Source organism: Pseudomyrmex gracilis, unplaced genomic scaffold (genome assembly GCF_002006095.1).
Source record: "Pseudomyrmex gracilis isolate BER0280 unplaced genomic scaffold, ASM200609v1 scaffold_23, whole genome shotgun sequence".
Taxonomy (NCBI): Eukaryota; Metazoa; Arthropoda; class Insecta; order Hymenoptera; family Formicidae; genus Pseudomyrmex; species Pseudomyrmex gracilis.
The window spans coordinates 684,595-697,497 of NW_018020607.1; the positions used below are offsets into that span (position 1 = coordinate 684,595).

At 42.8% G+C, this 12,903-nt stretch overlaps 1 protein-coding gene across 17 annotated transcripts in view; it reads left to right on the forward strand.

Annotated features, from left to right (window-relative positions):
* The window catches only part of LOC109852009 (CUGBP Elav-like family member 1), a 406,212-nt gene that overhangs the window by 52,394 nt on the left and 340,915 nt on the right, over positions 1-12,903 (forward strand). For 15 of the 17 annotated variants that reach the window (XR_002249961.1, XR_002249960.1, XM_020422721.1 and 12 more), the window contains 2 exons: positions 745-983; positions 9,860-10,007. The gene's annotated coding sequence lies outside the window, so the exon portion shown is untranslated. The remainder of the gene's footprint in view (positions 1-744; positions 984-9,859; positions 10,008-12,903) is intronic. The other 2 variants (XM_020422724.1, XM_020422730.1) reach the window with 1 other exon arrangement.

Genomic DNA, 12,903 nt, shown 5'->3' on the forward strand with positions numbered 1-12,903 from the left:
GAGAGCGGAAGCGCAAGGGTAGGTTAGCGGAAGGGAAGGATGATGTAGAACCGTGAGGAGGGGAGTAGGGAGAAAAGCAAAAATAGAATGTACATAAAAAATACACGGCTGTGTGCGCGCAAGCGGTACACGCTCTCCTCTGCCTCGACTCGTTGGCATGAAAAATTCACTAGTTGCCCCGGCTCTTATTGCAATCTTCGTTCATGGAATTCTCGCGAAATTTAGCCACCTACAGCAGGACAGAGGGCGAACGACCCTCTTCGACGTATACAAGCCCTTTCTTTCTTCCGCCGTGTTTCATCTCGAAAAGACGTTCCTCCTCCGAGTGCTGCGCGAATAGTATCAGAGGCACAGAGGCTGGCATGGCCTCTCCTCTCTGTCTCTCTTTCTCTTTCTCTCTCTTTGCCTTGGAATGATTTTATTAAATTTGCTCTTATATCATTCCGCTAGGCTGTAGTCTATTGGTCGAGACGATGGTGCTGTTGCTTGGGAACGTAGCGCGGTATGCGCCATTGTTCCTTTTATCGCGGCGATCTGCAGCAACAATGATATCGAGTCGAGCTTTATGTATCTTACGAGACAGATCGAACGCAATTACATTACGTCCGTAATATCTTACGGAATATACACGCACTTATTTAAAAAAAAACTAATCTGTACTTTTACAAATAATTGAAACAAAATCGAACTGTTACTTTCACATCCTTTGTCTAATGTGTGGGTGCAATTTTTTTGTTGTTGCAGAGTGTGTTTGCCCGTTACCGTCCGTTCGATCGTTTGCGTCGTAATAATTTATTTAAGCGCTCTCCATCGAAACAAGCGAACGCGAGTGTTAATTTGTAATTTTTTTTTCCTGACATCGCGTTTCCCGTTCGCGTTCGCGAGTGCGGTGTACATCAAACCAGCAGCGCAGAGAAGCACGTAACCACTGGATTATTTGGACCCGAGGCTTCTTCGTTCTCTTTGTCGTTCGGCGGCGCAAGGTAAGCACCCACGGAAATGAACTCGAAAGAGCGTAGAGTATATTTCGCATGGGCAATGCGCGTGAAACGACTCGCGGCGTTTTGCGATAGTGGGAAGGTACCACCCGCTACCCCGACGTGGCGACGGATAGTTTGCAAAAACTTGGTTAAGTCGCTTACAAAGAGGCAAAGTGACTGGAGTCGGAGTAAAGCGAAACGCCGCGCTAACTTTCGAGCACTTCGTTATAAAGTTGGGGGAGAGTTGAATAATGTATTTTTATTATTTACCCGAAGCATGCCGTGGTGCTTGGCCGCGGTGATGTATCGGATAAAGTCGCTTGTAATTTCCGACGAACGTTAACTTTCCGCCGAAAGAAATCACATCGAATCACGCCAAACAACTTTACTGCGAATATTTATACGCCTATGCGCTAAGGTTTTGCACGCGGATGTGTTTATTTACAAGGCGTGAGTTTGATCCTGTTGTCGGAAGAATTATTAGCAGTTTGTATAAAGGAAACATAAACTACACCGACCGTGTTGATATTACACCGGAAAGAAAAAAATTCGATTAAAATGAAATAATAAGTTAACGTTTTTCATAAATATTTAATGAACATCACATTTTTATATCTCTAAATGAAGCTTTCAGGGATTAAAAAAATACATTGTATATATATATTACAATTTTGACAAAAATTTTATAATTTAAGATCTCATCTTCAATATTCGATAATTTGCCATTTTTTTACATCTTTGCCAAAACAATTTCTTTGAATTTCTAGTGATTTTGAAAGCTTTCCTCTAGGAGAATGTACGAGGCGGTAATTAATTTACGAATCCTGACGCGGAGATACGTTTCGCGAAACTCGCATGAAGGATCGAGCTCAGACACTGTTCGAGTAGTCGAAGCGGAAAGCGCGCCCGCCCACTCGATAATGCATCATCGCGTTGCACTATTTCACAGAGAAATGCGCCGGCACGTTTGTCGACCAGAAGAGACGAGCGATTACGAGCGCGACGTACACGCGAGGCGTAAATCTTGATGCGCGACTGGGATTTAAGAGGCCACCTTGCCGAGTGCGTGACGAAACCGACGCAGGACGAAGCCAAGTTATGGTCTCTAATTTATGGCACGACCGCAAGCGAGCTGCCGAAGTTTAGCGCTTGGTAGAGACGCCCGAGATTTAAGCCCGATTGCAATTGACACGGCCGGCTCCGCACTTTTGTTCCTTCGTTCTCGTAACGACTTTAGTTAGTTATTCGACTAGGTCTACAGTAGTCAACGCTCTCGCCAAGTTAGTTTGCTTCACTTCGCTGCACCCGCGGTCGGAAGTTAACGAAGCGCGCGTATGTCGGCAGAGAAGTAACGCCTCGTGTAAACGGTCAAGTAACTTCTATGCATTTACGAACACTGTAAAAGCGAGCCGCGCTCATCAAGTTTATCGTGGAGAAAGTTAACGTGACGTAAAAGTAAAAAAAAAAAAAAACATCTTTGCAAAATGTAATTAAGATTTCATGTCGCGAAACAAGTTATGTAAATCAGGGAGATGATTTACGATGGTGAAAGGTAGAATCCGATCGAATAATAATGCACGCGTATAGCGTTGGAAATGCAAGATGTCTGCGGAAATTATTCGGGGACGTAAATGTGGGACACACGTTTTTCCTCGAGCCGTTTGCGCTTCCGCACCACTGCAGTCACGCATACCGTGCACTGTTACGCATCTATAGTAGCAAACAAAATGGAATTTTAAAAATTGAATCGCCGAGACTCCGCGCGCTTTGCGCTCAGCAGCGTATTACAAAAGCGCGGCGGCAATTTCATTCATACGTAATAAGATGGGCGCATCTGGCGCCAACGCACGTAACGGATGTCTTGTCATCGCTTTTTAGAGAGAGACTTGAGACTTGTTTTCAATATTAAGGCACTTCGCGTTATTTATAAGCCATTCCGGGCGCGTGTCTCCCGTTTTGCCATCCACGCACAGACTTTCTCTCTCTTTCTCTCTCGTTTCTTTGTCTCCTTTTCTCTCTTGTTGTCTTCCTGGTATTCGGGACGAGAGAGACAAGCGTATTAGATATTCAGTTATAAAGAGGCGGCGTAATATTCCACACAGACCACCACACACGTCGGATGGGCGAAACAACGCGGGGGCCACAAGTGAAATGGCGGAGAGGAGGGGAACGTTTGTGAGGTCTGCAACGAAAATTAGCATTTTTTCCATGCGACCGACCTGCGTAGCTAATATCACGGATATAAAGAGGCAAGCGAGTGGTGTGGCTAGAGGGGATTTGCAGCCGGAGGGCGAGGAAGAGGCAAGGGGTAAAAAAAAAAAAAGCAAAAAAAAATACAAAAAAAAACCAAGCGTATTTGCCGCGGAAAGATTAACGTGTAACGAGCTTCCGTGAACAAGCTGACGTTAAAGCTTTTTGCATAAACGCACGTCTGGTTTTTGATCGCGCTCACGCTTCGCCGATGTCCATAGACGCGGGTCCCGATGTGATCGCTTCATCATCGCCTCCTACGTGAGCGCGTGATTGTAGGAAGAGAGAAGAGATTGGCGCGTATCGATTTTGGCCGGAAACAACGTCACACGATGGTTGATCGATCGCGCGTGTATTTGCATCGCGATTTCAAAATTGCTCCCGCACACAGAGGCGAATTTATTAAGATTGGATTATTGCTGTAAAGTTTTATGATATGGCTCGTGTTTCGCATGTTCTGCTCAAAATCGAGTATCGAAACAGACAGTAGCTTATTCACGTCATGTTTTACATTGATTGCATTCGTCGATTGCAGCAACACAATCGACACGTTCATTCCTTAAGCGGCGGAGATGTAATACACCGTCGATACTACATCGTTAGTAATTAGCAGAGTATCGGAAGTAGTTTCGACACGCGCTCAAAATCATGTCGGGGAATACGCGGGCTATTTGTCAGATTAACGTAATTCGCTCTTTAACGCTCGAAATTTCGATGGAATTTCGTCGATGGCTCGCGATGACGGTGAAATATTGACGTAACGGTGGGATTGCCCTCTTCCCCTCTCATCCAGACCTGGACGTATCATGTGCTCATTTTGCGAAAACCATCTCATACCGCCTCGAAATGGCGTGTGCCCGAGTGACGAATTGCAAAACTAGATAAACGCTCGGCGCGACATCGAAACGCGCGCGGGACACACGCTCCCTCGTGAATACGCGCCGGCCGCAACATTTACTATCGGGGCCGGCGTTTAATAATTGATTAATCGGATGATTACGGGACAGATCGAATGATAATGGTGCATTATTTAGGGTAATCAAGCTGCATTATTGAGTGTCTGGCGAAATGCGGTTAACGCCATGCATGTTTCAAAGGCGCGACGTAGGTCCACACACATTTGGCGCAAAATACGATTATTTCCCCAGCTTCTCTCTCTCTCTCTTGTTTCTCGCACGCGCGCTGATTAAGATCTATACATTTACTCCTGTGAACGCAGCGGCCTAACTTTAACAAAGTAACAGTAACGTAACAGTAATGTTATGTTACTGTTACTTTGTGTTTACTGGGAATTCTCAAAATTCCGCCATCTTTCGACATCGCTTACAATTAATGCACTTGTGTTTGAGATGATCCGTGCAAATTGCGAGCTCAAAGAATATTACAAAAAAATTATACGATTCTTTTTAGTCTTATTGTTTACTTATAACGTCAAATGCACGCTTACAGTCAATAACTTCTTATTAAATAATATTATAATTCCATGTTTTTTCTTTGCGCGACAATAAGAAAACTAATTTTATTTCACACGTACACACAAAACTTTTCTCTGTCAAGCTCGGAATTTTCTTCAAAAGCAGTTTACGCTACAGAACTGTCATACTTTAAACGTGCAAATCTAATCGGTTTGACCGCTCGCTCGCGTTCTTTATTTTACCGCTTTAACTAAAAAAATCTCATTTTTGACGGCGTACAAACTCGCTCCGACTTAACGCAGAGAATTTCTCTCTGGCAACGCGAGATGAGGTTTTGCGACACTTCTCAAGTCTCGGGTTTGCTCCCGTCTCCTTTCTCTTCGATTACCTCTCGCGGTAAGCTTGTTATTTCGGCTACGTGCGGTTTAAAAGCGACCGCTGAACCGGATCGCCGTTCGCAAACGCATTGTGCGCGGAATAGATGCCCCAGTACGTGTGTGGATCATACGATTCCATTGTCCCGGTCCCTTGTCACACTCCGTGATATATCTCCTGATACCTGTGGGAAGGCGCAAATGCTCCCGAAGAACACCTCGATCTATGTAACACAGTACGCGCGACGGTTACGCGCCCTACGTGCCCGCGTAAAAGACGTCCATCAAGCACCCTCGCAGACGGCAACCTACTTTTACCGACAACGGATCTTCTCTTTCATTTCGTCAAATTGAGAAGCTATCCTAGTATCTATCCATCGTGCTCGGGAGATTTGCGGATGATGAGTGCGTTCGCGGAAAGAATGTTTGCGAAAAAATGTTCGCGACACACGCGATTCACTATACTTCGAGTAGGTACTTTGGTTTTTCCTTATTTACGGAAAAAGTTTTTACGAATAATTTCTCGAATAAATCGATCGATGCAGCCGCAATTGTTGCGGGTCTTGGAAAGTAATGTCGCTCCATTTTGCAAACTTTGTAACACCTCGGTAGCCAGCCAGCGCATTTCTGAAAATCTATGTTATCAGTTATCGTTTCCTTGAACGATCGCTTGTTCGGAACTTGCCGCTCGGTCGCCCTTGGGATGTTGCAACTATTTTACGGCAAATCGCGACAATCTTTCACCTTGGTCGCTTGTAAAAAAAAATAGCTGATATAACTTGGACGATATATTTTATCGGTCGGGTCACATTATTCTGAATTCTCCACCTGTGTAATTCAATTTCTACTCCGGGCAATTCTCGGAGTGCAACAAATTAAATTTAAAATCACGGACTCTTAAACCGACCTAATTATTATTCTTCGAATAGCTCTGTGATAGAGCTTCTCTCCCAATATGGATGCGCTTTAATTCGGCGGTGTGTATCGATTTGGCGGTTGCGATTCGTATCAGCCAGTGCGATAAAGTCGGCACGCGCGCACAAACTTTGTTGTGTGCGAGTGTGATAAATTAGTCGGGCCTTCATAAACATTTCACAGCTGCTGCCGACATCCAGAGTCCGTCCCCCGAACCCCCTGTATCGGCGCACCTCCATGTTGCAATCAGCAATCCCTTTCCTCGCTCATCGTACCTCACGTATTGTCCCTCGGTCCTCGCATCGGACAGGAGAGAGAGAGAGGGAAAAAGAGAGAACGAGCGTCACTCGATACTTTATAGCCGCGGTTTGACTGCTGCCAGTGAATTTTTTTCCGGTCGAACCGGACGCGCGATGGGCGCGAATGGAATCCTCACGGTATGATCAACGGACGTGTAATTTATCGACTGGAAGATTGGAAACCAGCCAGTAATAGCTATCGACCGTTCTCTATCTCCCTCTCTTCTCCCCGTTAGAGAACGGCATCGTATTCGAAGGCTTCGTTTCCTAGGGCTTCTTCAAAGAACTTCGCTCTCTTTGCGATAAAGGGATTTCCAGACTATGAAGTTCCGCGAATGTCGGTCGTTTCGCGGACTATAAGACTCCATTAAAGCATACTCTAATACGTGCACATCCAGTTGTCTGAATCGGAATTAAAAAGAATCGCGGTAATCGGCTTATGCAAATAATTCTGTGTGGGTTGCAATACATTCTAATTGCAAATGGAAGAAAACAATTTGATCGGGTATAAAATTAATTACGCAACTCTAATCACTGAGTTATATTTGAAAATAATAAATTTTTATTTAGCAGAGAGAAAGAGGGAGAGAGAGAGAAAGAGAAGAGAAGAGAGAAAGGACAGAAAAAATAAAAGAAATCAAGTCTTATCTTGCGCGTTTTTGCGCTCTCGCGGCGAAGTAAATTTTATATTGTATCGATTCTTCTATAAAACGGAAATTATCGGCATCGATGTACAATTAAGTCGAGAAAGGTCAATACTGACGGGGGCACGCCGACGAAAGGGAATTGCGTTGGGAATTTAGTTAATCGCGAGCGGGACGTTTTAAAAACATTTCGATCCTCGAGGCTCCGTTACGGACACGCCGTCCAGATACACTACTGGCCAGCTGCCTGGGATTAAGTCCGTTTTCCTCGCCGTTAATGGTGGGAAAAGGATGGAGTTGTGCGAAGAGTAGAGATACGATGAGAAAGGGGTGGCACGACGAGTAGTTTGGAAAGGAGAAAGACAGAATACTTTGTCGTTCGAATTGGAGGCGAAAGTTCTGTTAGAACCAGGTCGTAATTCTCGCCGGGCGTCTGCAAAAGGGACCAAAGAAAACGGCCAGCTCGCAAAAGAACAAAGGGTGATGGTAACCTGGACTCTCCAACACGTCCCGCGTAACGTGCTGTAAATCGTGTCTATGCGATTTATTTATTTTCGGTGAGATAGTAATCGTACGAATATAAGAACGAACTTTTAAACGGAAAAAAGAATATCAAACTTATTTACACAATTTTAAACAATAAGGGGAGGTTTAAAAGAGAAACTATGTAAGTGTGTATTATGTATGGTCTATTCATCGATATAAAAACTCCACATTTCCACACGTGGAGTATTCCGCGTGTTCTCTTTCTGATCTTTCTCTGCAACAATTGAATTTAAAACGAGATTTAGATAATTAAAGCGTATTGTTATACCCGCTGCTATATATTATGATTTGAAAAGAAGAATGTGCGGCGCACTGATGTGTATGTGTGTGTGTGTGCGTGCGCGCGTGGAAAATGTTGGCATCCGTTATAACATGTAATTACGAAAAGCCGCGCGCGCGCTACAAAAGTTGAGCAAACTCACGGCGCAACATTCATGCTCTCTAGACGTCTTTATTTGCGAGAGAATAATTAGGAAAACGAAAGTCGACGGCCAAGGGGATGTAACGAGGGCAGCCGAAACAATGTTCTTAAACCGCCCTTGTTCCGGACCGGAATTCTAGCCACATCCGCTGCCTCGGGTCCGGCAGACCTTGGATGCATACACACACATACACACACAACTCCAAACGTGCGGTATCTGTGTAACGCGCGCGCCGTCCACATACCAAAATATAATCCGGTAGATTGTAATAGGCACGATATTAAATTTAGTTCGCCCGGAAACCCGGCAGTAAGCACACGGTCCGAGCATTAACTTAAACGCCACTGTTAAGCCGCGTAATTAATTATCGTCGGTTTGCTTATACACGCGCACTCTCGCGTCCGCGAGCCTCTACTTCACTAATTACGACGCTATAATCAGGCCGTGATTTCAGACCGAGAGGAAAAGCTGTAAGTACCATTGGATGGTTAACTCTTTGCGTGCAATAACGTGGCTCCGAAAATCCAAGCGGGGGGGAGGAAGGAGGGACTCTCCTACGCGTATATTAATTCTCCAACTTTGGAGAAAATCGATTGGACTCGTGTAGAAAGCCCATTAACGCACACTCGTCTCGCGAAATGCTACATCCACTTAACGAAATTTTCTACGGTTGCTTAAAGAGGAGGGCAGGGTGCGATTCTCTTTTCAGTAAGACCGAAAGCAAGTCGAAGGGAAGAAGAATACGTTTGTCATAGACTTTATCGAATCATTCCAGTGACAACCGTAGACGAATAATTCGGAATCTTATTCGTTTCCGTTCGGTCTTCTTCGTGACACTTTCGCACTCCGTGCTCACCCACGCGCGAATTTTAGGGCATCAAAGTCGGCCTCGCGCGCAGCTGCTCTCTTCGCGAATTTCGACCGGTCTCTCAAGTACAAGAGGTTCGGTGCGAGCGGAGGGTCGATGCTTTTAGAAGATTAATTTGTACACTGTTCTGCTTCGGCGCGTCGATAAGAATAGGCGTTCGCTAACAAAGTGAAAAGTTCTCTTACGAAAGCGTCGGCGCTGAAGAGCGCTGGCAAGCTCTCCCGTTCGTTTTGTTCGAATTTTTCATGAGAATAATGGATTTTTCTACGTCGCGATCGTGACACACATCGTTTTCACTTTAATTCGTAACAGAAAAAAAGAAAAAAAAAACGTGTGCTGTTGACAATAGTCGATACGCAGAACAGACGATTTTTGTGAAGTATCTCGATGTGCTTTGACAGGAAATATTCATTGCCGCTGTGGAAAAGCGGAAAGTGCGAAGTTTAATCTTTTTTTCTTTACAAAGATGAAAAATTCTCGAGGAATTGCTTTCTGAACTTTCCTCACCATTGCGATGCAAGTCAAATTTTTCCCCGAGAAGCAAACATATGGAACCTCTCATACACACATACACACACACACTGTACATCTTCCATTTCATCTTGGAAAGCAAGCTGTCAGAATATAAAATATCATACGACCAAACAAAACAATACATTATAATTCCTACATTTTATTTCTTATTTCTTTTTCTTTGTACATTTGAATGTGTGTGAATACATTTACATTCCATGTGTGTTTGCTTTTTGTTTATTAGTTTAATTATTAGACGATTAGCAAAAATTAACGAATTCTTTTCATTTAATGAATCGTTTTTGACAATTTCCGAGCTTTTATTATTTTAACATTTGAGAGACTTCGCGCGTTCTGAAGAGAATTAAGACGGGCGTTACAATGCTTTTACAACATGTTACCACCCGCGAGCTGACAGGGGACGCGTTTCCGCGGATTTTGGGTCGCTCTAAGATGTCTCGCGAGTTGCACCTCCGAGGCCAGTAGTACTAACCTGTTCTTGTCCGGTTGTTCTCCTCTTTCATAGTACCCTAAAGTGACTTAACTTACGCTGATCTGTTGAAAGCTATGCCACCGAAATACGGGAAATTCTCCAACCACAATTTTAACGACGATTACGTGTTCTTCTGACAGATTTCACCTTCAGGCATTACGGACCGTTACAAACGGCGTTCCATTAACAGCAGAAGTACGTACCTATATGTACATTACCGGCTTTAATGCAGCGGTTAACAACGCTTTGATCATCTCGTCGTCGTATTAACAACGATTCAATTTACAGGTAACGTTATTTCACGGATTTGTTTTTTTGCTATCAATTTTTCTCAGATTTTTTTTGTATTTTACCAGTCAGTATGCCGTACACGTATTTACGTAAATGGAGAATAATGTTTTACAAGAGTATTTGCATTAGCTTGAGCATAATTTATGACTGTTGCGAGTTGCGTTAATGGCTGTAAGCTCTTTAAAGAACCTTTTCCGTTTGAGAAGCGACTATCTTTTTTTCTATTGGTAATATTTAATCAATTGAAAATTTGACTTAAGCTTCTTAAAGAGTACAAAATGGATCCGCTTTTAAATAGCTTTAATAAGGCTAGGCCGAGCTTTAGAGACCCAAGGAAACTTGATATTTTAGTATTAGAGTACGAGAATATTAATTATATTTTATATATACATATACATATATATATATATATATATATATATATATATATATCAATACACACACATCATATTTAGAATTAATAAAATCTATAGTTTATATTTCTCTCTTTATGAAAGCACTTTTCTCTGTCATTTTGCTTTCTCTCTTTCTCTCTTTTAACGTACAATCACATTTTTATATCTTTATTTATTTTATACACATATTCTCGTACATTTGCGCTACACGTACATTAGATTCTCCTCTATTTGTTTACATTCTGTGGTAACGGAAACGGGAACTAATATAGTTTTGAAATATCAAACCCGAAATGTTATTTTTGCGAGATCGTTGCGTATTCGTCTTTCCCGTGCGTGTTATATATGGAATATTATCGCAACGTCTAATTCTGAGGTGCAACCATTAAAACTCGTTGGTGTGGAATTCAGCGGAACGGAGATTTTCCGCGGGCGGAGATCGCAAACGACCTACTTCGCATCGTCGTTTCGACGGTTATTTACGACTTCGGCTCTAGGCAAGAGCAATCGCACGTTAATCGAGTTTATGTACGCTCGCTTATTCGCGTCAATTTAATTGTTGTATGCACGCGATTTAAATTTAGTTCACGAAATAGATTTTCTTTCGAAAAAGACGGGCGCGAAAAAATTATGTAAATATTTCACTGTAGCGAGATCTATTTGAATAACTTCTGATTTTGTTGTCGTAAATTTCAGCAACACGCACATGTGCATTCAGCAATTTTTGTCAGCGATCGAAAACGCGCCTTGAAATTTCTACTGTCAGAGCTCGTGCGCGTTACACGGTGCGGAAAAAAATGGGATTGTTCACGACGTAAAAAGTTATTATGTCGCGATGCGAATGAAACTAGTCCCCGGTATTGCGACTATCGCGATCGTGGCGCGGCGTAGTCGCCTATGTTCGCTTTAATCTCACTGAAAATCCAATTAAACTACTTTGCGATTGCGGCGCGTCCCAGCAGCGTGCCCGGTTTCCGACATGCACGAAATTCGTAACTCGCGCTCTGTAACTTGTTTGCGTCGGCTTTTGGTCGCCTATGCGCGCTCTATTACGCCGAAATACTGGGGCCGGCTCGAACATCAGTCTCTTCCTCTACAAATTGATACCAGACAACGTTTGTATCCTAACAACAAACGTTGACGCTGTCGATACGTCTCTCGTCGTCTACGGACTTTGTCAAATCGGTCAATATGGTGCTTGATAAATTGCGCGATAAAAAGCGTCAACGCCACCTCGCGTTGATTACTTCTTTGACGTTTTTCAAATAGGAACTTCACGGATGTGATGCGATCGTCCAATTAAAAACATCCTTGCGCGTGACACTTTTGATGAAATAAAAGAACAGATACCTCGTTGAGAAAAGATGATGAGATAATTCGGTGAATGTAATTAACACACGCAATATTATCATTGTCAGAAAACTTTTGTTAAAAAAAATTATATATTTCTCTCTTTTGTTATGTAAGAAATGAAGTTGTCTACTTGCAGTCTTATGTAAGAATGCGTACATATGTACGACCGATTTGTTTTTATCTTTTCCCTTTCATATACTTCACAGCAAAATATATTATATATGTGAATTCTCTCTTGCGGGAAGGACAAGGATTAGTTCGTCTTGCGAAAACACGTGCGGCGATTTCGCTCGGCGAAGGAGAACGTATGTAATCCGCGAGAAGCTTCTATTCGATTTCGTACGAGAGCCTGGGGCGAGTCCATCTGGAAATCTCGTCTATATGCGCATCCCCTCAAGCACCACCCTTCTTTAAAGATCTGTTTTTGCAACGTCGTGAGGTGCGATCTCTCTTTGCCGTTTTTCTCTCTTTCTCTCTTTTTTTTCTCGACTTTCTCTGCGTGTTTTTGTTCCACTTTTATTGATTCGTCTCGTTTTCCTAATTGGAAAACGAAAAAAAAAACGTTAAGACTTGACGAGGGGCGCGGTAGCGGCGAGAAAGGTAAATCAAGAAGAACAGCGTGTTGAAAAAGACACGGGGGGTTGGCGTAACGGGTTCGTAGCTCTCGAAATTTTAGACGTTACCTTGTCTTCTTACAATCTCTTAAACCGCCAAGTACCGGTTTACTTTGCACCTTCCGGCTCCTTAAAGTAAACCGGGATATCTTTTTACGGAAAGCACACGAAAAATAAGAACAGACTGGCAGGCTTTGGAAAAGAGATAGAAACAAAAATATTCGAGACGCCATAAAAAACTTTTTACAGAGTACTTTGATCTTCGCGCCATGTTTTGCAAAATATTGTTTTTTGTTTAGTTTTGCGAAAAACAGTGAGAAAAGACCATTTCTTTGCAGGTGTATATTGCTTTGAAATTTAAAAAATATTATGTAATTGAAGAGCAGATAAAATCGTTTTTCTTAATTTACACCCGATTTATTAAAAGAACAGGACAATGAAAAATGTCGCAGAAAATAGGAGAAAGTTTTCACATAAATATCAACTACTTAATATACTTGTTCTCTCGAATTTGCTAATACTCCTCGCGTG